Raw genomic sequence first — 5,624 nt, 5'->3', positions numbered from 1 at the left:
AATTACCACTGGTGCGCACCGGCCCCTCCCGCCCGAGTGTTGCAGCTGTCACTACAGGAAGTGCCTTCGTCTTTGAAGCGGAGGAGCTGAATGAGCAGAACCTGAAGGCAAAGGGAACTAGCTTGGTCTCCAAATGTGTTTCCGAATTGCTCCAGACATGTTTTCATAACCTTGGAGCGTCCACAGCTCCTAGAACTGAACATCCAGACTCAGAGAAAATGTAGCTCGGCCTCTAATTTTCATAGTTTCTTCTCTTAGTTGATTTTGGGCCCTCATTTATTTTGTCAACCAACCAGATTTTTGCCTTTCACCTCCTGGAAATTAGCCATGTGTCCGGCCCACTGCTACCACTACATCTCTTTTTAAATGCTGGTTGGTGTAGTTTGAATATGATTTTTTTTTCTCTGAAATTCATGTTGAAACTTGACTCTCATTGTAAGGATGCTGGAAGGTGGAACTTCTTTGGTGTCTAAGAGAGTATTGGGAGGTGTTGAGGTGGATTAATACCTTTCTTGCAGAACCGGGTTAATTCTTATGGTACTAGATTAGTTATCAAAATGTGGGTCACCACGAAGTGAGGCCACTACTTTCCTCTTCTGTTGTCTCCTTTGCATACACCTGCCTACTCTTCTACTTCTGCAGTTGAAATAGCACGAGGCACTTAGCAGATGCTTCCACTCACCCTAGATTGCCCAGCTTCTGAAACTGGGAGCCAAATAAACTTTTTAACAAATGAATTATCCAGTCTCAAATACTCTATTATAGCAGCAAAAATCAGACTGAAACACTGGTGAGCAATGATTCTCTTTGACTCTCTCTCTCCCATTTTCTGGGGTCACAGGAGCAGACGAGGCAGTCTGTGTTCTCAGTCTGCCATCTTGATCTAGTTTGACCCATTGCTTTGTAAGGGAGTGGATTGCCTTTGTGATTCAACAGTGCCTCAGACCATGAGCTATCCAGGGCCTGCTCAGGTCACATGCACAGTCTTGCAGCTCAATGGCAGGAGAGAGAAGGCCACTGGAACATAATGGCTCTCAGGAGTGAGGTTCACTGGAGGGTAATTTGGACAACTGGGGACCCCTGTCTTTGCTCTCTGAATTTTGCATTCTATCACTTGGGGAGCCCCAGGGACACGCTGCTTCTGCAGCTCTGCTCACAGACTCCCTGGCACACTGTTTGCATGATGGATGTGTTTTCTCATTGCTGCTGATGGTCCTGTGGGGGGATATCTGCTAGCAAACCGAGGCTGGATCCACACATTTTCTTTCCTCTACATACTCATGCTCATTCCCTTTGTTATTTGCTCCAAATATCTGCTTCCCCCACTTCATAAATCACCCTCTGATGAGGAAAAAGTACAAAATATTAAGCATATGAGAATTCGGATCATGTTTAATTTAGCACCAATGAAAAAATGTTCTTAATCCAGTAGCTGCCTGGAGCCGTGGCCTGCAATTACCAGTGGCTGTAAGCATGCCCATGTGAAGCAGAGACAGCTAGCTCCCAAACCAGCTCTGAGGTCACAGGATTCGTGCTCAATGCTTGCTCTAGACTGAGACTCAGAGCCTGGGGGTTAAACTGTAAATCAAGAATGACTCAGCCAACAGTTCTGCCAAATCCAATCTTCTTCATCTTTCTATAGATTTGTTTTCATTCTTCTATTTTTCTGTGCTTCTGTTATTTACTAGATCATCGCACTCATACATCAGATGGAAGAGTACTGGGAGGCACCAGCTGCCCCTTCTCTCCCACCAAGAGGTGATGGGCAATGTGCCCCATGGGCTTCAGTGGGACCCTTGCATATGAGAGACGCAGGGTAGCTGACGAGCTTCCATTTGTTCTGCTTTAAGATTGTGTCAACTTATACAGCCATAGAATGTGTTATATAAAAAATAGACTGGTGTGTGTGTGTGTGTGTGTGTGTGTGTGTGTGTGTGTGTGTTTACTCTGAGATAGTTAGGTTAAGGCAGTGAGAATCATGGCTACAAGCTAAAACTGTGTTCGTCTTTAATGTTGCCCAATCTCAGCCCTGGGCTAATGCCCTGGAGCCAAAGGCAGACCAGCTCCTAGGTAGCCTCACAGGTTGACATCTCCATAGTAGCTGCTTATATGGAGTTTGGGGTGCATGGCTTTATTAGGAACCTGAAGCTGTGAGAAGGGGTATCTCAGTTATTCTTCTCTCATTGCTGGGACCCGACACCCAAAATAAAGGAAGGAAAGGTTTATTTAACTCACAGTCAGTGGAGGTTTCAGTCCACACTCAGCTGGCTCCAAGGCAGAGGGCGTCTTTCCATGGTGGTGGCAGAGCAAAGAGTAAAGGGAGTGGCAGCAACTCAGGCATCTAGCTAGTCTCTCTCTCTCTCTCTCTCTCTCTCTCTCTCTCTCTCTCTCCTTACTTAGTAATGCAAATTACCTGCCTCAGGGTGGGTGCAGCATCCACATGCACAATAATCAATCACAAACTTCAGAGTCTGCCCCACAGCCACATCAGGCTTTCGGGGGACACCGCACACAAACCCTAACAGGAGGGTGATGTCTGAATAGAGAAAACAATGAAACTGAGAAGTCTCGGGCTATTGCTTCCTCAGATCAAAATGGTGCTGTCTTTTTTTTTCTGTCTTTTATTTTCATTTATTACCTTTTTAAAAAACAGATATTTACTTGAGAGACAGTATGGCAGTAATTGGTATGTCATGACAAGCAGTACGTATTTAGAAGTCCAGAATGACACGCATTCCAAGCATGACCCCACTATTACACATTGCTATCTTCAGTGCAGTTGTTTAGTTCACAGGTATCAGCATATATAGTTAGTCAGATGAGAGTCCTACCAATAAACTGCTAGTTTCCAAAACATGCTGAAGATTCTCAGGATCACTGCCTTACCTATCTTGTGTGTATAAATGTATGGCTTTGCCCTGTCCTGTTTCCTAGTTTTATTCTTTGCCTTCTCTTCATTGTCTCATCCTCAAGTTCTCGCTTTCCTTTTAATTGCATTATACCTTTCTATTTTTATTTCTTCTTTTGAGTTCTTATACTAGGAAGACTATACAATATTTACACATGTTGGTCTGGTTTATTTCACCTATGAATATATCTTCAAGTGGCATCCACTTAAATATAAAGACTTTGAGTTTATCATGCTTTATAGCTTAGAAATACTCCATTGTATAAAAATATCACATCCTTTTCATCCATTCTTCAGGTGATGGGCATCTTAGTTGTTTACAAGATTTGGCTATCACAAATTGTGCTGCTATAAACACAGATGCACATATATCACTATGATATGACATTTTCAGTTCTTCTGGGAAAATTTCCAGTAGGGGGATGGCTGGTTTGAATGGGATTTCCAGTCCTAGTTTTCTAAGGAGTCTCCACACTGATTTCCATAATGGTTGTACCAGTCTACTTTCCCACCAGCAGTGGAGAAGTGCTCCTTTTTCCCCACAGCCTCTCCGACATTTGTTGTTGGTTGATTTCTTTATGATAACCATTCTTTGTGGGGTGAGATGGTATCTCAGTGTTGTTTTAATTTGCATTTCATGGATGGCTAGTTTTGAGGAGCATTTTTTCATATATTTATCTGCTTCCATAATTTCATCCTCTGAGAAGTGTGTGTTCATCTCGGATGCCCATTTCTGGATTAGGTCTTTAAATTTTGGGCCCCTAATGTTTTTTAGTTCTTTATAAATTCTACAGAGACCTTTGTCTGAGTGCTTATTAGTCAAGATTTTTTCCAGATTTGTGGGTTGTCTTTTCACTTTGTTGGTAATTTCTTTTGACATGCAAAAACATATTAATAAGAGTTGGTCCCAGTTGTTAATTCTTTCAAGTATTACCCATGTGATTTGATTTTTGTTCATGAACTCTTGCCTACTCCTATATCTTGAAGAGTTCCTCCTACTTTCTCTTCTAGGAAATTTAGTGTTTCTGTTTTAACATTTAATCTTTAATCCACTTTGACTTTTAGCTTAGTGCCTGATTATAGACCTAGGTTAAGTTTTAGTCTTCTTCATGTAGAGAGCCGGTTTTTCCAGCACCAAAATGGTGGTGTCTTGAAACTGCTTTTGTCAGCAGTTGACATCTACTGGCAAGGGCACCACCAAGAGCACTCAGCAGCCAAGAATATTCACAATTGTGAGCTCTTGATGCTTAAGTTAGTTCTCACCTCAGCCCTTCGTTCTGATCAGATTCTAAGGGAGACAGACTTTACAACAGGAAACAGGTCACATGCAAGAGCTCTGCTGTTCTAAGCCTCACAACCAAATGAAGACCTCTGATCTTGGCTTCAGAGCAGAATGCAGCGTAAGTGTGAGAGTCAGTGTGTACATGGACAATGGTCAGACCAAATGTGAAAGTAGCACTCTGACCCACAACCTACTGAGCAGCCCAAGAGCTAACCTGCCTGCTAAGACTGATGACTTGGGCATCTAGGAACACTTCAGGAAGCCCAATCATAACCTCCAAAACAACTGGCTCTGAGTGGGCGGGACTTAACAATTGACAGTTTTTTTATTTGCAGCTTAGGACTAACCAGAAACAGCCAAATGCACACTCTTAGATAATCACATAAGATACACCACTTCTCATAATCTTAGTTCCATGAGAGACTGACGCAGAAGGATCACAAGCTCAAAGCAATCTTGGGCAATTTAGTGAAACTGAACCAAGCATAAAATTTAAAAGGTGGATGTGTACACATAGCTCAGTGGCAGAAGACTTGCCTTGTTTGAGAGAGACTAGGTTCAATTTCCAATATAAGTGGAAAAACAGAACAAAGAGACCCCCCCTTTTTTGGTACAGGGTCTCACTATGCAGCTTGGACTCATAGTGATACTCCTGTTTTCAGCCTCCCCAGCTCTGGGATTACAGGTGTTCACCACCACACCAGGACTCAGTCTGGCTCAGCATACCTAGGGGAGGGGCTGATAAGCATGTGGTGTGGGGGCTTGAACCCTGGTCCTGTGCTTGCCTAAGTAGGTGTTTATTCTGCTGAGCTATCTTGCCAGCCCTGAGATCCTGTTTCTTATTAATCCACTTGCAGTGCTCCCATGAATAGTCTTCACTCTGAGCACACCTGAAGCCCTCTCTGTGTAGCTGTCCTCTTTTTACCTGCCCTTAAGTCTCTGCAGATACAGAAGAGGGCATCCAACTTCCCCGATATAGAAAGTTCTAAATAAGTAGACTTTGCATGTTCTAATTAGCTGGCCTTTGTTGATTTCTCCCAGAAGGAAGAGGACAGCTCTGCCCCAGGGCCAATTGGAGGTGCCGAATACAGGTGAAAGCCCAGAGTCAGAGTGTGTGGAGGGAGAAAAGCAGCTAGACTGGCACCTGCCTGTAGGAGGGTGAGGGGAGGGGCTCCTGGACTGTCCAGCAGAAGCCCTGAGTTGTGTTGTGGGCCACAACAAGGTCTTTGTAGCTGCTAGTCCGGCAGTGACACTGCAGGACTAAGCCCAAGAGCCTCCTCTTTCTTCAGAGGGACTGTCGCACTCACAAAATTCTGCCCCCTGAAAAAGATCAGATGTGCCAGGTGCAATCAAAATATACAGTGAGCATTTAAATTAAAAATTAAAGGTTATTACAGTAAAAGGCGCAACACAATTATACCCTCACTTTTGTCT

Source organism: Octodon degus, unplaced genomic scaffold (assembly GCF_000260255.1).
Source record: "Octodon degus isolate 3935 unplaced genomic scaffold, OctDeg1.0 scaffold00207, whole genome shotgun sequence".
Classification (NCBI taxonomy): Eukaryota; Metazoa; Chordata; class Mammalia; order Rodentia; family Octodontidae; genus Octodon; species Octodon degus.
The sequence above is the reverse complement of the archived record's forward strand: the minus strand, read 5'-3'. Positions refer to the sequence as shown.